This window comes from Centrocercus urophasianus, unplaced genomic scaffold (assembly GCF_019232065.1).
Source record: "Centrocercus urophasianus isolate 14NV4802_14NV808 unplaced genomic scaffold, USGS_Curo_1.0 seq_12, whole genome shotgun sequence".
Taxonomy (NCBI): domain Eukaryota; kingdom Metazoa; phylum Chordata; class Aves; order Galliformes; family Phasianidae; genus Centrocercus; species Centrocercus urophasianus.
In genome coordinates this window covers 19,559,188-19,581,890 of record NW_024884364.1, presented here as the reverse complement: position 1 = coordinate 19,581,890, position 22,703 = coordinate 19,559,188, and positions in this window count along the sequence as shown.

Below are 22,703 nucleotides of genomic sequence, written 5' to 3'. Positions count from 1 at the left end.
AGAAAGAATTTCCATAAATAGAGATTATGTTATTATTTTTACCTGGTAATAGTTGTAAACCCTGCAGTACTCTCCATCGTGCATCAAATATTACTGTGACCTCCTGTTGGTCTGGTGCATTTATACTTGGTGCTATAAAGATAATACATTAGGCTCGGACTATTAAAAGAACTGTCTCCTTTACTTGGCTCCTTTCTGCTTACTATGATTTAAGTACACTGTTTAAAACCAAGTAGTCTTGCAGACCCCTTGGTTCTTTGTCTCCATTTAAGAATAGTTTCTCCTGTAAGTAATATATTCAGTAATTAAATAGATTCTTACAACTACTGGTCTCCTGATAAGGTGAAATCTTTAGAAACTGTAAAAATTAGTAACATTACAGGCAACATAGCCTTGTACTGATGTTTAGATTGTTTATTTTGAATCCTGCATTCCCTCAGCTATCTTATATTCAGAGCCATTTCTCATTTCTTTCTGTACTGTTCTAAAGTAATACAGATCTCAAATAGTATTACTCAATGTAATTTGCTTTCATTTTGATACATAATGCTGAAAAGAATTCAGAAGGATGGATATAATTAAAAAGTTTTATTGTCACAAAACTTGAGCTAGAACAGAAATATCTAAAATATATATGCCCAAGTAAGTTTACTAAATTTGATAATGGAAAGTGCAGAAGAAGGACAACTTTTGCATAGATTTTAATGCATGGCATTCTAGTAGTTCAGAAGTTTTACTTGAATATAACACCTGTAGTAAAAATACTTCTGCCTATGTGAATATTAAGTCCAGTACTGTAGGCAAATGATTTACTGGGACTAATAGCCTATGCTTAAAATTCAGATGTTTCTTCAGTGAAATTCAGAAGCTTCATTTTTCTTGTTTCCAGAAATGTAGATTTATTGAAATCAGGTATGCACATGACTTAAACATCTCTGCAAAGCAAATATACATACACATATCAGTGTGTGCATGTACCAGTTAGAGAAATATCACTAAGTCAAAGTCTAATCTCCTGCACTCACTGTTGTAAGCATTCATGGCAATCAGGGGAAGTAACTGCAGTTGCTGTGGAAGAGTACATTGAAGAGAGATGAGCTACAGGCCTCAAATGTTTCTGTAGTCTCCTAAAGAAAGGAGAGTCTCCTAGCTCCCCTATGTAATTTTTGTGACATAAAAAAGAAAATATGGGTCATAGTTTACTCTTGAAGCTGTGAATTTCTAATAGATTCTGCTTAATAGAGAGAAAATTCTCCTTCAGACACCTTTGCATACCATCTCTAATGCATGGCTCATCCAACCTTGTAAGGCTACATATCCAGGTTTCAACATGATCAATCATTCTGTGTACTCTTGCAAATTCTGTGTCACCAGAATACCCACTACATAAATAAAACAAATGGTATTCCCAGACTGTTTTAAGGTGCACCTTCCTCTGGGGATGCTGACAGGTACTGGTAGGGTCTGGGTAACTGTCTCCATTAATGCTACAGGCTCTTAAAGAAGGATTTGAGTCTTTCCATCTTAAATGGATTTTAAAATGCTCGCAATGCTTGATACCTAATTAATAACAATATTAATAAATTGAATTTCTTGACTCTGATTATACTGAATAGTTGGATAGGATGCTTTAATTGGTCATATTGGAGTGATGATGAGTGAGTAATATTTCTGCTCTGTGTGTTTCCTCTTTCTGACAAGACTGCCAACAGTTTTTCTGATTTTCAAGATTGGAAGTGCTTAGTAAATGAATATATTTAAGGCTGATTCAGTCACTTCATAATTAACAGTAGAAAGTAATTTTTTTACAAGCAGACAAATGAAAAACATGCCTTTTTCATAATTTTGGTCTCAAGTGTGCCACACTTTCTTATGGATGAAAGCTTTGCTTGGTAAGCAATCACATTGATTTCATGTGCCTATCTGCAACTTTTTTGAGGCATTATTTACAAACACTACATGATTTGTGTAAAAAAATATTAAAAATTCAATGTTTTAGGGTAAGAAATATTAATTACTTCCAATATTCCTTTAATTACCACCTAGTAGCACACTGAAATTTTCATCTAGCACCTTGGTTTTTATGGATGTGACTACAGGTATCAAAACAGAATAGGATGTAATGCAAGAATGAATCACCTCTCAAAAGCAATAGGGCCTAACTGTTCAGTGATGAATGTAGAAAAAATAGTCATGTTTGTGATTCTGGCTCTGGCTCTACAAACTCCACAGGAGCCGAAGAGAAACCATGCAAAAACTATTTAAATCAAATGATAAAATACTATCTACATTGTTTGGAAATACAACAGTAATCAAAGACCAGAATCAGACAGAATTTGATGATGAACCCCAAACTAACTCTTTTATGGTTGAATTAGGAACATGTCAGCATGCCTTTGAAGGTTTACAATCAAGGATTACAGATTATTTTGTACTTTGATCCAGTAGTACTTCTTCTTATGTGAGCTTTTCTCACATAAGAAGAAGGTTTTAGCTTTCTGTGAATCTCTTGATAAGCTCTTCTCAGTGATTGTGCTAAGGTACTGGTGTGTGAACTGGTAGCCTGCTCAGTGACAGTTTTAAAGGTCTACAGAAGAAGAAGCTCTAAATATTGTTTGTGGTTTGCATTCTCTCTTCTAAATATTTTCCTTACTCTAGACAGTCACGTGAAGGGAGGTGAAATGATAAATTCATGTGGTGCTTCGAGCTTGGAGGCAAATTTTATTCTGCAATTTTTTTTACTTTTTTTTTGTTTTGTTTTGTTTTGTTTCAATTAAGTGCTCTGGCATGTTCCAGTGGTGATATTTTTGGCTTGATTTCAGAAAGAGGGTCTGTACAGTACAACTAGGACATAATAGAGTCTGTAACAGAAGTCTTATGGGAGTGGCTGAAGGAACTGGGATTTAGTCTGGAGAAGAGGAGGCTCAGGGGAGACCTTATTGCCCTCCACAACTACGTGAAAGGAGATTGCGGTGAGGTGGGGAGTCAGCCTATTTTCCCAGGTGACAGGACAAGAGGGGATGAACTCAATTTTTGCAAGGGGAGGTTCAAGTTGACAATTAAGAAAAAATTATTCTCCAAAAGAGTAGTGAGGCATTGGAACAAGCAAGAAATGTGTAGATGTGGCACTGAGGGACATGGTTTAGTGGGCATGATGGGTTGGTGGTTGGATTAGATAATTTTAGTGGTCTTTCCAACCTTAACAATTCTATGATTCTGTGATAATCTGTGAAGACTGATGGTACCAGTCTACAGTTTTTCTTTCCATTGTCAGAAAGAGAAGTCCTGAAGACAATCTGCACACAAACTAACCGCAAGTTGCAACTCAAGCTAAGCTAGATCAGTATTCCAGTAACTTTTTCAACAAGCCCCAGCAAGTCACAATCACCTAGTCAAATAATTGAAAGTCTGTTAGTAGGGTATAAAAATATACCAATCAAATTTTTCTTGCCATTTATTACAGTGGTTAAGAGACTGAAGCAAAATCAATGAAAGCTAAAACTGATATTTGCACACGATTGACCTTTAGCTGGCATAAACATATAATGCTTGTTATCAAATGATGGACCAGTTCTTAGCTGCTTATGATCAGTCCACTGAGTTTAAAAGATCAAAGATCTTCTACATATTTCTGTTATTTTTGGCTTATGGATTGATATTTCTGTTTATGTAGGCAAGATTTCCACTCATGAATAGTAGATGAATTTGTTCTACTACTTCTGCCAGCATAGGAATTTGATGTAAGAAATCTTTTGTACAAAGCCTTAATGGCAAAACTCCATGTGTCATTTAGCATGCTTCATTCACAGAGGTAGTGCATTTACTATATTAAGATACCCTCTTAAGGAATTACCCAATTTAAAAAATTGAAGGAAGGAAAAACAAATCTCTGGCACTTCGATTTAATTGTAAAAGAAAATGCTACGTTAACTGCTGATCCTCAGAGAAATCCAAAACTAGCTGGAGGAAAATATTACCACTCAATAAAAGTCTTGGCAACTTCCCACTGAAACACAATATGTACACATCAAACAGTCACTAACGTATTAGATCATTAGGTAAAAGCCAAAACCATTTGAATAGAGTGCTGTTCTCCTTAAAACTGAAATACTTCCTAGTGACATAAATAAAGCAGACACAAATAATTTTGCATAATAGGAATTATTAGGAATAGCAATTTTTAAGACGTACTCTGCAAAACTTTCTTACATTCAGATTTACTTTGAAGTTAACTTTTTCATTATGCTCAATAAATGTTATGAATTCAATGCTACTTTTCTATTTTTACAAACCCAGAAACCAGAATTCCAATGATATGAAATTCAAATCTTTCATAGTGTAAGTGGAAGAATGCAGATGGAAAGTAAAAGGGCATCTGAAAATGTTCTCAGAAATACTTTTCACTTCATAAATGTACAAATAATAGCAATTTTTTTTTTTTTCTTTTAGAGCACTTTTACTTATGAATAGAAGTGAGAATACAGTTGTGTCACACTTACTAATATGATGGCTTGAATTAAGGAAAAAACGCTGTAAGCTGTACAGATCAGTATCTTTTGATTTGGTCATTTCTCTTTATAAACAAACATTGACTCTTGTTAGAGTATGGTACATCTATATACTAGGCTACATCTCTGATTATATCAGGCTGCAATTATTTAGCTCCATGTGGAACAAAGGCAGCATATAAAGAAACTAAAGAAACACTAACTCTGCCATACCATTTCTTTGATCTAAACCTTCTTTTGCTTTTTAGTTTAGAGCACAATGTTTCTTCTTGACCCCTCTAGTGGTTTTCTACTTCTTTCAAACCCAAATTTTCCTTCACTTTATCCTGTATGTTTGGGCTTTACTCCTTTTCTCTCCTTACCAAGTAATTTGATTTCCATAGTTCTTCCAAAACAACAACTACTACTACTACTACTTACCTGTCTTATATTCTGAGTTTACTCCATTCATGCTTTCCACTCTGTTTATGAACTGGGTGCATATGTACTATGTACATTGCTGAGCAATTGTTTCTGCATCTTTGTATAGCTACTCTCTTGTCACTGTTGGCCATCACGTTACCCTTCCTGACAAATCCCTCAGGTTAGTTTCATGTCCTTCCTCTCATTGCTCCTCTTGCGAATGTCTTTCCCCTCTCTTTCACCTCTTCCCTTTTCTCCTTGCTTTTCATGACTGGGAGGTGAAGATAACCTCTACTGTGACTTAAGGAAGATAATCCTTGAAGATCCTCTCCAAAAAGACAGACATATTGCAGCAAACAAAGCAGTACCTCATGAGGAGAAAAGTGCCCTTCTCCCTCAGATTTTTACACGTTTTTTTCCTCTAACATTCTTTTAATGTTTCTGCTGGATATTTGTATTAAAAAAAAAAAAGCTGGAAAAATTATAAGAACTATATTAAATAGGGATTGCCAAATGAGACTAAGTGAGGAGGCATAACATTTCCCTGAATTTAACAAAAGATTGTGTAGGTCTGCTGCATTAAGTAGTTTTAGCTCTATAGATAGTTGGCAACCCATGGCAATTTACACCAGCTACAGAACTACTCCTGTATTTGGGATGAAATAACGTCAAATGAAGAAGTTATTTTCAACAGAATTCTTTCAAGCAGAGCCAGGAATACAGACATTTTAGCTGCGAGCAATTAATGTTTTATTTATTTTTTCTTTTCAGAATGTGTTGCTGCTATGTAGCTCTCATCTAACTGTTACTTTCAATTTAGATTTGAGAATTTATTTTCTTACAGAAGAAAAAATATGAAGTGGAAGTACTATCTTGCATATATTTGTTTTATTTTGAAAACAAATTCTATTTGCCCTTTGTCCCTTTTACACTGGTAAACTACCTGGAAGCTGTATGACACATTTTCCTTGCTGCAACACTGCAGCATTTGAAATTAACTAAATTTGCAGGACTTGGGCTCAGAAAGAATGAGGAAATGTGTAATGTCTGGGTTTGCAATTAGCTGGACTATCACTGTGTCTATCTGTGAGTATATATCTTTGCTGCTTTATGTTTTGTCTATTGAACTATCCCATTAAAATGATGGTGTATTCTCTGTTTTCTTCCACTTAATGTTGAGGACAGTATTTTTGTCTCCTCATCTTGTATGTAGAAACCACTGGGATATGTGGAAGATTGATATATTACTTGCAGAATAATATTTATGTGGGATAATTTACTTGATCTAACTCTACAGTGGCTGTCTTGACACGCTCAAGAGGAGCTGGGTTTCAGATAACAGGAAAAAGGATTTGAATCAGGTTTCTTTCTGCACCTCTGGATCTGGTATTTCTGCAAAGCTTGAATTCAGAGGGCCTGACTGAGAGATGGCTGGACAACAATGTCATTTAGATGGGAATTTTTTTTTAGTTTTATCATTGCTGTTTGTGTCAAGGAGTCGAAGAGACCACTCACTCAAAATAACCTGGTCAATTTTGGTTTAATGTCTTCATGCAAAATGCACTCCAATCAAAAAAAGGAAGAGAATGAAGTTTGAAAAAAGGTATTTGATTGCATGTAAAATACATTGAGATGCATAGAACTCAGAATTTTAAGCAAAAGTCTGCTTTCTTACCAAAAAAAAAAAAAAAATCTCCTTCAGTTCTCCCCACATGGAGTTTAAGGGGTTGGACTTGAAATGATGTTGACCAGCAGAAAAACTTTGTAATATTATCACAGTTTCCTCACTGTTTCAAACAGTGTTATTTAGACATCAACACTGTCTCCTGTATTTCCTAGGTTAATCTAGGGTCGAAAGGTCAGAACTTAAAAGTACCCCCTCTTAATAGACAAAGTGTAATTTTCTGCCCCTTTACGACCTGTTTTCACCTCTTTATTGTGCAGAATTGTCTTTGTCACAAAATCAGTTACACTTTACAGACACTCTCTAGTTCTTTCAGTGTTTTCAGTGTTTTCTGGTGCTTTTATTTAAAATGTGATAGAAGGTCTCAATCTCACAGCACCTTCTGTCAGTCTTCAGGGGTGGCAAGGATGCTCAGCATCCAATAGAGCTACATATCAAAAAATTTCTCTGGCATGCTGTGGTGTGGGCCTTCAGCAAAGAGATCAATAGACACCAACATTGCAGGCTTTTTGCCTTGGGGGAAAAAAAAAAATCACATAAGCAGAATCAATGGCATTGTAATATGGATGACATTTTATGTGACTGGGGACAGGGAGAAGTACAGTTATATTTATGAGAGCACATAGCCAACTGGATTTTGTTTATTCTTTACACAGTGCAACATCATTTTCATTCATACTGTGTGAGGTTTTGATTTTCACACACACACACAAAAAAATTTTAGACAATACAAGGGAAATTTATCATCCTTCCCAACCACTGGCATAGAATAATCCCTATAAATTTATGACATCAAAACATGGATGTAAATTTCTATTTTAGAAACATCACACATTCACTCTCTCTAGTTTCCCAGCTACAGCATTAAGTCAGACCGATGACTCTAAATCAAAATTGCATTCTTCTGACACTTCATCTCTTTGTCATATTGTCTCTTCACAATGTCTGTGCTACAAAACTCTGCTTCTTTGCCCATTGATAGCATCACAGGACACACATCAATTTTATATGTAACAAGACTGATATATATAGAAAAAATCTTATAAATTGCATTTGTGGAGAGGAAAACTGTGTTAAACACAACAGCCATTTAAAGAAAACCAATTTGTTTTGCAATCTTTTCAGCTGATACATAATATTTTGTAGTGTCAAATTGTGCTATATTGGACATATTTATTGTGATGTTGTATATAATATATAACGTATGCTAACATAGAGCTCTGATAGTGCACCTTTTTCACATGAAATAAAAACAGCCTGGCTGTATCCTCAGGTACTGAAATACCTCTTTAACTACTGTCTTCTGTTCTTTCACCACAAACCTCCTAACATGTTATGCACCGTATTTGTTGTCTTTATGTAAAAAAATGGTAAATGTCCTCTTATACTGGCAACTTCTTTCCTCTTCCAAATGTCTTCTATGATTTTGGATCCCAACATTGTCCCTTCGTGCATGTAACACCATGAGTGATTCAGTCTCTCTGAGTCAGCGCAATGCTCTCATTCTAATGTTTTTATACAAAAGTGAGACAAAGGGTATCTTTATTTTATTCAATTTATCTTTATTCACTTTATTCAATGAAATTTAGTAAACAACCCGACAAATAAATAAATAGTATGAAACAATTTTTTAAAGACTTACTCATTTGGGAGAGTTTTCACTCTTCAAGATTATATTGCCTTTATCATAAATATATAATCTGGATCAAAAATTGCAATGTGTCTTCATTACTTATATGCTAAATGACTTAGCTTAGTCTATAGAGATGACTGCAAGTTCAAGTTAGCACTGAAAACAGTCTTTATTTTCAGAATATTTCAATTAGACAAACTGTTTCATATACCCTGCTGGTAGTTACATCTGGATAATGTATCCACAGAGATAAGCATGTTTTTAGAGAAATCACTGGACACCAAAAAAAGAAACAAACAAAGCAAAACAAAAATAAAGGCAACTCATTACTCTTTCATCAGTCCATCTCAGGTGAGAAAACACAGCTCTGTCTCCTTACGTTTCAACAAAACCTCATAGACTTGCATCTTGAAACACTTTGTTATTCTTTTCAGAAGAAGCCGTATCTTTGATTCCATATTCAGTTTGACACCTGTCCTTTCATCCGGTATTCCCCTAGGCTTGCCTGCTGAACCTCCATAGAAAGATAAAGAAGCATATTTTTCCATTCTAATAATGGCTGGCATAGCGCTAGACATAATGTTCTGCAACTATTAAAGAAATACTACATTGGATTTTGGGGGTCTAGTAAATCAGTCTGTTCCATTTTATTGTTTCTATGGCCAAAGGTATTTGTTGTTTCTATTCTTGTTTCTTTAATAACAATGCTTTGCATGAGCTTACACGCACTTTTTAAATTTCTCTGATATTGCACCTCTAGAAATCCTAGGCTGATGTCAATCAGGAAAATTCTCATTTAAACTGAGTTACTAAGTACTTTCAGAAGCAAAGGATCTGGCTTTTTGATGTGAGGCTCTTGCTGGTCTGAAGTCTTAATAAGAGGTTATGCTAACATGCAAAAAGTATGCCAGAACATTAATTTTTAAAAGATGAAAAATCATAAAGGCTATTGAAAATGGAAATAATATTCATTCTCAAAGACAGTTTGTACTGTGAGTTAATAATGAAATCCCAAATCTGAAGAGCCTTTTGATATTATAATTACACTTATATCTTTTTGTACAGCTATTATATTCTGTGGAGGAGGAATCTGTTTATTTTAATATATAGGCACAACAAACTTTCCAGCAGGGGCTGGAAAGGACCTCCAGAGATCACCAAGTCCAGCCCACCTGCAAAGCAGGCCCCATATAGCAGGCATTTCAATTTTGCATTGCTTAGTTAGCCTTTCAAATCGATCATCATTTGACCTTTGCCTCATGTTTGCAGAGTATGGGAAACATCAAACTCATTTAATTTTCATATTTTAGACTGTTCTAAGTTGTTTTGTTTAAATACACCATTCTCCTTGGATTCTACTTCAGTTATTTCGTACAAGACAAAGACAATCTGGCAGCCAATCATATCCTGTTTCACAGGGGTAAAATAGGCACTTTTGAAATCTGCCTTCTCTTATTTGTTTCATCTCAATTCCTAACTAATCAAACCTCCTCTATGCAACTAAATAACAACATTTAAAACCCATTTGGATCATGTAAATATAAGTTGATATGACAGGCAGCTGAGTACTTTTCACTGTTGAAACTGTTAATCAGCATTTCATATTAGCAAATCACACAGATGAAAAAAAAAATCTTAAATAGGGACTCTGAAAATTTTTTAAAATGTGTTCAATCACTTGAAATTGGTGGCCAGATTACGACCTTTTATGCTGAAAAGCCGTTACTCACCTGAGGTAATTCTTTGTAGTAATTAGGTGCATGCTTTTCAGTGAAATGAATCAGAATATTGGCATTTTCTAAACTCATACAGCTTAACATAAGGTCTTGCATGTATAATTCTCTACAGAACATAAACATCTAATGGGAGAGTTTCCATTGTACTTCAGAAGTTAGTGTCTCCTAAGAGAGCACATGCTTCCTTCCAATCCTCAGTTTCTATATACACTTAACGTCAACACCCTCCCCCCTTTTTAAAATAAAATGATGCGTCCACCAAGAAAGAGAAAATGTCAGAACTTTTTATTTGAAAATACGATGTATATTGATATAGATATTAAAAAGCTAATTGATTTCTTTATTCTTTAATCACTGCTCCTGCGGCTCTGGCCCATATCAAGAGGGATTCTGACAGCTTACTGTTAGTTTGGAGAAGGAAGAAAAAAATGTATCAGCAGTGAATGATTGTATTAAAGGTTGACAATGATGAAATAGTAGAGGCTGTGCTACAATTTCTGCTCCTTCATTTGTCTTTGTTGATAAAACGAGCACTGTCAGAGGCTTGAGCTCACAGCAAATTTAACGTGACTCTGTTTATCCCTGCCCAGAATAAGGTTTGCACATGATCAGATGATGAATGCAAAAAAAGTTGTGGACTTCCTTTCTAAGAAAAACATGCAATTTTCCTAGCTTCTTTTTCCTTGAAGGAATAAAGATGGAGAAAACTAATTAGATTTTTCAAGAACATATTTAATTAAATAGCATGACATCCAAAAGTACAAGGGTTGCTCTGAAAGTGACGCCTCCTTTGTTATGATGTTGGCCTATGAAATCAGAGGCAGGTGTTGGTGATATGGCAGTAAATGTTGAACCTTCCCACCAATATTCCATTACATTTTGTTGCTGCGTGACAAATGGCAGCAGAGAGGCATTCTGACAAAATGGCATCTGACATGGAAGTGTATATGAAGAAAATGTGTAAAACTCAATTCCTCCATGTTGAAAAAAATGGCACCCATTGACATTCACTGATGCTTGCTGAGTGTTTCTAGAGACCAAACAGTGGATGTGAGCAAAGTGAGGCAGTGGGTGGTGCATTGCAGCAGTGGTGACAGTGACAGTTGGTAACCTCTGCTGGGGCAGATTTTAGAACGTACGACATGCATAGCTCCTGGTGCTGGCCATCCAACACACATAGCCGTGCCTTCAGAGTCATCATGGGTCATGGCTCTGGGTTACTTCATGTTTACATTTATACTTATTTGTTTATTATCAGGGTGCTGAAATTTATCAGTGATGAAATTCTGCCATATTCCTCAATACCTACCACCTGTTTCAATTCTCCTTTACCATGTACTGTGTAAAAACCACAATTTGTTAATGCAACTGAGCCTTATTTTAGAATTACAGCAGCTGTATAAATCCTGTGATTTATGCAGGTAGAAAGTGCCAAAGGATTAATATATACAGATACATAACTACATGTGTGTGTATATATACATATAATTAAGCACTTTTCTTAGAGAAAGCAAAAATTTACATGTCAGCCACGTCAGCTTAGTTCCCAAGATGACACAGGAAGGGTCTCCAGCACCGCCCCCCAAACCAAAAATATAAGGTGATGATTTTAAGGCTGCGTCATCGAACGGCATCCTAGTAAGAGTCCCCCGCCCGCCGTCCCGCAGCACCCTGCCCAGCCGCCGCCAGCTTCCTCCCGCACCTCGGGGCAGCAGTGCCCCCTGCCGGCAGGCGGCCGTGCAGGCGGCTCAGCGCTTGACAGGAGGGCGGAGGGAGCGTAGACAGATACAAGATTTCATCCATCGCGTCCTCACGGTGTTAAGCTCGTCGGGTAAAGTTTGTATCGGTATAATTTCTTTCTTTGGAGTGCTCGCTTTCAGATCCGTATTTTAAAATATATTTAGGGGTTCTATCCTTCTCTTACCTATTTTACCTGTCTCTGGAAGTGAAACAGATCAAGGGAATATAGTTACTTCTTAATTTAAAAGTTTTCTCCATAAAACACTGAAATTTAATTATCCATCATTTCTGTTATCTTAGAAGAATTTAAAGAAATCTCTAATAGAATAGCTAGTGAAAAGGACTGAAAGTTCACTTGAATCACAGAATCACAGAGTCACAAAATGGTTTGGGTTGGAAGGGACCTTACAGCCCACCCAACTCCAACCCCTTGCTGTGAAAAGAGCTGCCCCCACCAGTTCAGGCTGCACAGGGCTCCATCCAACCTGGCCTTGAGCGTCTCCAGGGCTGGGGCACCCACAGCTTCTCACCACTCTCCTGACATCTAACATAAATCTCCCTTATTTTAATTGAAAAGCATTCTTTCTTCTCCTATCACTGTCTGCCTCTTGTAAAAAGTTCATCTCTCCCTTGTAAAAAAAGTCATCTTCCTCTTGTTTATAAGCTCCCTTTAACTGTTGGAATGCTAAAACGAGGTCTCCCCAGAGCCTTCTCTTCTCCACAATGAATAACTGCAGCTGCCTTTGTTCACACAGCAGAGGTGCTCCAATCCTTCCATCAGCTTTGTGGCCCTCCTCCACCGAATAGTCCACCCTTCAAAACCATATATTTCCAAATTATTGATAAGGATGTAATGTAATGGGACCATGACAAAGGCCTTGAAGAAGTCCAGAAAGATGATATCAGGTGCTCCTTCTTTGTCCACCAGTGCTGTCACTAGTAGAAGGCCAGCGCATTGGTTAGGCACAGTCTACCCTTGGTAAAGTTATGCTGGCAGTCATGGATCACCTCCACGTGTCTCATGCGCCTTAACATCTCATCCAGGTTATATTTGGAAAAATGTTAATGCAAATAGTTCAATTAGCGACAGGTATTGCCTTATCTATATGTTGATATTATTTGAAGACAGCACACAGTAATATTCAACATTTGATTTCCATCACAAACAAAAGGATATTTTCAGAATGAATTGTCTGGGTTGTTTTTTTTTTTTTTTTTAGTGCTGAAGTCTGCTTTTAGCTATGATTAGCAAAGTGTTTGAATTTGAAAAGCAAAGACAAGATACAATCTGTCTTCAACAACATCCTTAAAGCAAATAGAACGAACCAGAACAAACAGCTCCAGGCAAACTAACAGAGTAAACAACAGAAAGCAAAAGGAACAAGGGATGAGCAGAGGGACACTGTGCTGCACCTTTTTTTTTTTTTTTTTTTTTTTTGATATAGTGGTCTTAGAGGGTTTCAGCAGCTCCCAGCTCCATTTTTGCCATTGGCGTGAGAATTAAAATTCTAATATGGGGCTGAGAGAGATGAAGTTCTTAGGGCTTTATAACTCCTTAATTAATTTCTCTCTTGTCAAATAACACAGCACCAACATATTTTTAGTGCAGTAAGTAGTCTCAGACAATTTCTCAATCAGTCTTTACGATTTAATTCGGCAGTGTAATCTACTGATACCAGCTTCTGTCCTGCTGATTTAACTTGAGCTTTGTGGGTGCAAGAATCAACTCTCATTAACCACTTTGCACAGCCAGGGCTGTCTTCTGTCCTGACTTTGCAAGTGAAGGTTTAATATTCTATGATATAATATAGCTCTTTCCACAGATACACTAGTTTTTGTCTTTTGTTCACATGCACTTATCAGCTAGGGTGTCTGCTAGTTAGATTTTTGTCCTGAGGCACTTAACCATCAATCAATACTTCATTATTCTTATTACTCTGCTTTTGTTTCATCTGAGATTATAGTCTTTACTAGAAAGTAGGCTGCTTTGCAAACTGCAACAGGCTTAAAACATAGCTGTGAGTTAAACTGGTTAATTAATGTTTTTCTGTCTTTTTGGAACACACAGTAAAATATATTATCTCAATTTCCATGAAACTTTGATGTAGAATCATTAGCCTTTTTTTTTTTTTTTTAATCCAGAAAGAACTACTGAAGGAATTACAAGTATTACAAGTATTACAGAAGCAACTCTGTTTGTATGTAATTTTGCATGTATTTTTATTTATTTGTGTACTACTGTTGTCAAGGAAGCAGTGTTAGATACTATTAAAAGACAATCAGCATCTTTTAGGAACGCATGCAAAGCTGTAACAAGGGGTCTCATTTTTTTCTGCCTTATATATTTTCCTTTCTGATCTAATGATTTTCAGAAGTCGTTAGGCTTACAGGAGTCAATAGACAGTGTAAGAATCCATTAGGTGCAGAAGAAAAGAGAGTTCTGAAAAGCAGTCACAATGAGAAGCATAAAGCAAGAAAAGCAATGGTCCAGCAAAGGTTAGGAGTGTTATTGAGTGGAGATGTTGTCTTAGGAAGCAAAGCATCTGGTATAAGGAGAATATTGTGAAGTTTAGCACTGGCCAATTTGGACCTTCCTTTGTCACTTTTCTCCAGGGCTCTGAAGAAGGGTATCTATTCCCATTAAATTTTAGAAGATTTGTGTGAGCAGAAATGGACTATAACCACCACTGCAACTCATTACTTCCCCTGGACTTTGCAATCTGGTTTTACAGCTAATTTATATGATAGTGGCACCTGGTATTTTTCCCTATAGCTGCAAATTTCCTTGATTATTTTCTATGACTTGGCTCTGTTCTTTACAACTAGACTTACAAATTACATCCCTAGCTGTGGTGCCTTGTCTCCCTGGTGCCAGGAGCCTACCATGCTCATTTCTTACTCCCTCTCCTCGGTAGGTCAGGGAAATACTGACTGTACATTCAGAGAAGACCAAAACAAAGATGTACTGCATGTCCTGCCTGTGGGCTTTCCACTGGCATATCTGTACGTGTCTATTATTCCGCTCTGTGTCAGGAGGCAGTGGGTATATATAAACAACAAAGACAAGATTTTCAGCTTAACAGATGTACAATCTATGAAGAATAAAATATAAAGGCCAAATCCAAAATTTATATCTTCTTTCTTTGACCACTTGTTATTATGATTCAAGTGAGATCTTTCTTTTTGTGATTACTGCTTTCCCATATACTCTGTCAGTCAAGGATGGTTGAATCCAAAGCCAACTTATTTTTTACATTCTTTTAGTGCAACAAGGGCAGTCTTCTCAACATTAAGAATTAAAAATGAGGAAAAAGAAACAGACTTTGTCATTTTTGAAAAATAATGAAAATATAAGTCTGAGACAGTCCATCCATTCTAAGAATCCATGTCTAAGTATTGGATTAATTCCCGGGTAGAACGAAGAGAACCAGTGTGCACCAACCTCTAGGCTGAAATTCAAGTTTAATATTTAATTTTTGAAAATGCTCAGCCATTATCCATAATTTCACTCATGATAGCTGCATTTTAAAGTTCCTGATAGCTCTGGAGCTTGAGCACTTAATTGACATCCAACAAAGCTTTTTCCTGTCTAACTTTCAGGCCAGCTGGATATGACATGAACTTGAACAAATTCCTATAAAATGTGGTGCATCCCGGGAGATTTACATACACTGGATAAGCTTCAGGTAAACTTTTGAACCAAATTTTATAACTTCCAAGGATTACCTGCAAGGCATTATTGATAATTCTTATGACATTATTATTAATGCTTTGCATTATATACCATTAAATTCTTTCATGATTTTATAATGGAAGAAAATACGATTTATTTAATTTTGAGGGAATGTTGTTGTTAGCATGAAAATACAGAGTAAAAGGGATCATTTATTATTATTTAAAGCTGACATTTGTTAATAAGTGTGAGACAATGGTATGACAGACAAGGTAACTAAACTTTTCCCACATTTGGGAATTCAAAATCTCCTGAATATTGACATTAAATACTCAGATACTTCTAAAAATTTAACAATAGATTTCTACTTTATTCCACTTTACTGCACTATTGCACATCTTTGGTACTCCAAATATCTTTTCTCATGTGAAAAGTCCTTAGATTTGTGATGAAAATGATTTGAACAAGCGATATCTGGTATTTATAGTAAGAGTGGCTATCGCATTTTAAACACTGTGTCTACCAACAAACATGTAAAACTCTGCAGTAATTTCATACTAACTGCTGTACATTTACTGCATCGTTTTTGTAACTTGAACAAGATCAGATATTTTATGAGGCAATATCTCCCGTTACTTTGCTTATACAAAGCAACGAGGCTTCTCACTATAGGGGTTATGCCCAATTGTCACTTGGGCTGTATTGCATTGGTGTGTCCAGAGAAGTAAGACAACTTGAAAGAAGAATCAATGACAGCCTTATTCTGAGGGAAATTTTTGCCAAGGGTATAGGATGATTTCAATCACAAGTTTCGCTATAGGAATCACAAGAGAAACTATGTACTGTGTCAGACAAGCCTGAATATTCACTATGTAAAACATCTGAAAATCTCTGTATTGGCTCAATTCACATTCATACTGTTTATTTGTTAGCTCTACAATTTACTGTGTTTTCAGGCCTGGCAACTTCATAATTAGATTATAATGTAGCTTTTACTGTGAGTTATCTTAGTTCTTGTTGCTATTGTTGAAAAGGCTCTGATCTGAAAGCTAAATGCATGTCAGGTAGATGAGTAAAGGATGCAACAGAGATGGTTCAATTCAGCTCCCAAAGTATAGCAAAACTGCATTTGTTCAGCATTTTTTTTTCTGACAGCTTGCAGCAGTAAAAGATGAGCAGCAAGTTAATGTCATCCAGCCACAGCAGCAAATAATTTCAACAACTATCTCTAATTTAATGACAAACTCCTTTGGAGAACCTTTTTCCTTGAATATTTTTCTGACTGCCAAACTACACATAAGAAAAATCACTAGTTTGTCCAGGTCTGTTTTTAATCTGTTATACCTGCACAAAGAATTAAAGGAAGGTGCTATTGTACTATAAAATAACTAGAGGGTAGCATTGTATAGTTTTGTAGAAGCAATCCTAACTAGAATGCTTTGCATTTACTTATATAGCTGTAGCTACTTATGTAGCTGCTGAACTTCAAGGAAATCTGATACAAATCAATGATTTCCAAGATTTCCATGACAACCTAATAAAAACAAACGAGAGATACAACAGAAAATGATTGGATGCATCAGAAGAATAGCACTAATTAAGCAGCAACACGTTCCTGGGAGGAAATGTTGAATTGTATAAAGAATCGGCATTCCTTTGGCATCTTACACAATACTACATTGCAAAAGGGAAATTCAGCAATCAAATCTGCAGATGTATGTCTCTGACAAGCCATTTAAGTAAAGCTCATTGTGGTCTCTGAAACATTAAATGGATTCTCTTTGGGAATCTCCTAGACTCCCAAATGTACTTACGTCCAGATGCAATATTCAGCTGGTGTCTCCTGGGGAGAATGTGATTTGAGGGAAAAGGTTTGATCTTAGCACAGTTCTTCTTATTTTTACCATCTGATCTCTTCCTTACTTAATCTCGCTAAGGTTAGCTGAGCCAGCAGGAATGGGAGAAAGAATTGAAATAAACCAGACTACATTCTGAGAAAACAAATCTATTTTGCCTAGGTTTTTAAGTTGTTTTTCCACTGATGAATTATAGGAGAGCTAGAGGGGTACCAGAATGGAAAATACGTCTTTTAAAGAAGAGTAAACCAAGAAATTACATGATTTACCAGATTACATTTACCAGATTATTTAGATCCTAACTACTGTCTCATCATAAGTATTAGTATTCTTCATGAAATGATCCCTGAATACAGATCATTATATAACAACAATTTAAACGCCAGCCTACCAGGCAATATTTTTCAAGAATAACTCATTCTGAAATGGTAATTACATTTTCTTAATCCGTTCCTTTCCAGTATACTGCATTATGATATCATCTGAAAAACATGCTGGATAACCAAACCGTGTCATATCAACAATATGCTTTAGATTTAGAACAAAGTTCAGAATGTGGAGCCCCTACCAATAGCATTCTTCTTTTCATAAATGAATAAATAGTAAATAGATTAAAAATTTAATCTATTGTCATTCAGAAGTCAGATTTTAAGGTAGTCCATACAAACTCATTTGAATTGTCTCAAGTTCTGTGCCAAACCAGAGGCTTTACTTGTTTCTGTTACTTACATGCAGAACACATTTATGAAGAATTTGGGGGAAAACATCTCTACATTTTATCTGTTTTCCATGTGCCTAAGACCAGTTTAAACAGGCAAAATGATAAATTACTCATTGTTATTCCAAAGGTCTTCTGTGAAGTATATACAAGAAATAAAATTTGTGATTCAAGAAGCAAGACATATGTTAATTCTTATACAATGGAGAAATCAATATTAAAATCAGGATTGTGCTGCTTCTGAGGCTGTATTCCCAAAGATAAAAAAATATCGACTTACTTTTCTCGGCCTTGAGCAAAAAAATCCAGGAAAATTTGAACTTTAACTAATAGAATGTATGTAGGTCACTCTGAAAGTAATGCCTCCTATTTATTTCCAGGAAACTACAACAGATAAAAGAACACAATAACACTACTTAATAGAGCACCTTCTCAGCTATAAAACAGAATTTTTCAACAGTCACCATGAGCTATGCATTTTGGTCAACCACGAACAAGATTCTGCATGCCACATACATAAAAACCTGCACCAGTATGGATGTCTCACTGTTGCTGTGGCCACTGCTGAAATGCACCACCCACTGCCTCATTTTGCTCACATCTAATGCTTGATCTCTAGAAATGTTCAGCAAACATCAGTGAATGTCAATGCATGCTATTTTTTCCACATGGAGGAATTAAATTCCACTCTTTTTCTTCATATGCACTTCCATGTCAGGCTTCATTTTGTCAGCCTGCCCTTCTGCTTCCATCTGTCACACAGTAACAAAATATAATGGAATATGGGTGGGAAGGTTCAACCTCTACTGCCTTACCACCAACATCCACATCTGACATTGTGGCAGTATAATAAAATAGAAGGCACAACTTTCAGGGCAGCCCTTGTAATTGCAGCTTCTCTTGACCACTTCCTTCAGAATGCATAAAGTTATGACATCCAGACCGTGAAGGTGTATTAAATTGATTTGCAAGCTTGCCTGGGCCAGAGCCCTGTCTTACTGTCTTCCTATGTAATGTCAGGCATGCCTGTGGCACCATATGAATAATCATGTTAGTAAATAAAAAGTATCAAAACCAAACAAAAATAAAAATAAAAATGCAGAAACTGAAAAAACCCTACTAAATTCATCAAATTAGATTTTTGATAAGATCATATCTTTTGATTGTTTAGCCACTAACTCGTCTTAGCCCCTGTGGCTACTGTTATTCCAAAGCAGTTGTCAAGTTTTACAGATCTATATTGCAGAAGGAGCATACTGATAGTTCTGGTAGACAGTTTACTTCTATTATCAGAGGATATGAACCAAAGTGTATTTCAGTAGCCCTTTCTAGTGACAGGGCAAATGCTTTAGGCCAAGTTTTTGACCAGAAAATTTTGTGCATAAAATGTAGACAAAATATGCTAAAGCTTTAGCACTTAATGTTTCCAATCACACAATTGGGCTGCTGTTTTCCGAGGATGCTGATATTGGTTCAGCTTAGTTTCACAAATATGTGACCCTGCATAAACTTGTATATTCTACAAAGGCATTAATCAAAACTTGCTATTTTGTTTTATTGCTGTCTGTCCTAAGTCTCAGCAAACCAAAGAGAATTACAACCATACGACCAAGTCATCAGTCAATAGCAGATATCACTAAGCAAATTTCTGTGCACTACGCTAGGAACTAAAATCTGTCTAGAAAATGAAAATAACAAAACAACTTTCTTCGAACAATAAGTCATCTGAGATGAATAACAAATTTGTATAAATCATTATTTGATTGCAGTTTCTGTAATACTAGAGGGAAAAAAAACAGATAAAAATTTTCTAAGTGTGTTATTCACCATGTATTATTCACTCAGTTTCACTTAATCATCCAGCCTCTGTATGTGCCCAAGGCAACCCTTCAAACCTCTGATTTATTTTTGGTCCCATTTAGAAGCTGTCATACAATTGCAATGTATTAGTTCCAAACAGCAACAATTTCAGAAATGCACAGAACAGAACTGATCGATTCAATTATTCTCTACTGGAAGAGGAAAATACCCCAAAATGTGTGAAATGTTTGAAACATTTCATGCCAGAAATAAATTAAATTTAAATTGATCCCATTTTAAATATTCATACAGTTCTAGCCCTACAGTCCTTTCTGATTCCCTAAGTTTGCTAGCCATGAATGAGAATTCTTTTAGTACAATACGATTTTATTTACCAAATAAGTGTTTTCTTTTTCTTCATTGCTAAATCTCTGGCTGAAATAATATTTTTTATTTTATTTTTTTTTTTTTCCTGACATGTAGTAGCAGCCTCCTATCTATATTATGTAGTGTATGAATCAGTTTGTTCTCCTTTCTATAGTGTCCATGACCAAGTACATATATTTTATGGTACACTCACCAGATGGAACTCATTTACGAAATGTAGAGGGTCAGGGAGCACCAGCAAGATTCTTAGGTGCCAGACTGCTAGGTAGAGGTTTGCTCAAGGAAAAAGGGCAGCTTTTATTTCTTTACTTTGGGATTTTAGCTTTGCAAACTTTTATATGAGTTTCAGCCTTTATCTTTTCCACTGAGATTTCTGTACAAGTTGTAATCCTGTTTGCATTACTTCCAGAAATCTCAGTCACATACTCAACAGGCATGTAAAGATGATGCAGATGTGTGAGTGCAGATCCAGTCTCTAGCCTTCTGCTTTGATGCAGTGGCTCTGATACATCTGGGAAGCTATGAGCAAACTGTGCATATACCTCACAGATGGCTTGCGCGTGAGTTATAACCCTGATGCATTTGGAATGGGTCAGTTAGCACATTGAAATTCAGTAAAGACATAGGGAAAATATCAACTCCATTCCTTCTCTTCCCTCAGATTGCATTCAGTTTCCAGGAAGGCACCTTTGCCATGCATTCTTATATCAGGAGGGAGGGGAGAGATTGACCCTTTAATCTAGTGCACTAGGTTTTTTTAATCATTCTTTTCTAAGGCACAATGTAAAGGATATAAAGCTGCAGAGAGATGAAGCTTGCTTAAAATAAGTATCTTTCCCCAAAAGAGAATGGAATGACCCTCATTAGTCTAAGGGAATAAAATCTATACCTGAGGCAAAAGAGTCTGCCTTTAAAAACAGGGGGTTGAAACTGGCACCCTGCATGGTCTGCAGCTGCAGTCTTCATGCTGTTTGGTATAGTCACCTATCACTTACTCTGTTGATCAGGATATCCGCTGGAGAAGCAGCTACCAGGCTAATTTCTGTTCCCTATTCTAGTCACACTAGAGAACCAAGCAGTGTCAGCTGGTGATATTTATGGTGTCTGGAGAAAAGTAGCAGGGAATTCTGTGTCCAGAGGAGCATCCTCAAAAGAAAAAGAGGAAGATTTTCATTTTCTTTACAAAAACTTTAAAACTATTATTTTCCATACAGAGGAAATATGTATTTATTTATCAGGCTTTCATTTCAGGGAAAGGAGGAGGGGAAAGAAAAGTAACTTCTGTTGATACTAAACTAAGCTGGAGTTGTTTTTTCAGTGTCCTAGTTCAGCAGCCAGCAGTGGGTTATTTGCCTAAGCCCATGGTTCCCTGACTGAGATTTGTAGAGACACTGCGAAAATAAATGCATAATGCATAATATCTGCAGCATGAAATGTTTCATTCGACTTATTTTGTGGTCTGGCCTCAACTATTTCACAACAGCTACTGGTATTAGATGAGAGAAAATCACACAAATAATGAAGAAGGGTGTAAAATCTGACAAGCTGTAAGGTGTATAAGTGCAACAAACAGGTTAGTAAAGAGCAAGGAGACCAAATACAATAAACCAAAAAGCTATTCTTGTTGGCAATGAATGAGACATGCTTAAGGTCTCTAAGAAAGGTTATAAGCATACATTTATAAAATTTTGTGTAAGGGACTGTAAATATTGGGAATTGCCTTCTGTGAATTGTCCTGGTGTTTCTGTAGAAAATGACAATCCCATTGTTACTGACAGAGGCCATAGTTGGAAAGGTGAAGGCAGAACCTTGGTAATTCAGTCCAATCCCACACCTCAGCAGAAGAGTCTGATTCTCTGGTGAACTTTCTTATTATGAAGCAAGTGAAAGTCGGATTCTGCAGTTGTAAACTAGCACCAAACTAGCGTATTTCTAGTAGTTCTCATTTTTATGCAAACGTAAATTCAGAGAGATGGATGCTTCTATCATTTCAACACTAGCACAATTAAAATATCAGCAATATCCATGAATTAAATGGGCCTCATCTCAACACTTTTTACAGCGATTGAGAAGGCATTTTGTATATATTGTTCACAAACAGCAATAAATATACTCATGAGTATTGATTTTTATTATTGCCAAGATTTATTATGCAGCACTTATTTTCTTGGTCTCGCATAAAACAAAACAAAACAAAGAAGAAGCATGAAATTGCAAAACAATTTCTACAATACTACCACTATGTCTAAGACATTGTAATCCTGCATTTTTTGCAAGGACTGTATCCAACATTCTTGGCTGGGCATGTGGGTATCTCTGAACAAATTCATTGTTAAGGTATTGTATTATTTACTAGATCCAAAGCACCTGAAGGATGCTTTTATCTACCACTCATGTACACATCTTTTAATATTAGAATGCAGACCACCAGGAAATGGCCTACTGTTAGGTTGTTATGAGAAAGTGTGGTTGCCCTTTACTCCTTTGTGGTTTGAAAGAAATAACATAGAATTCAAAGGACTGTGTTCTAATGATGATTAACTGTGATCTAACTATGATTAGACCA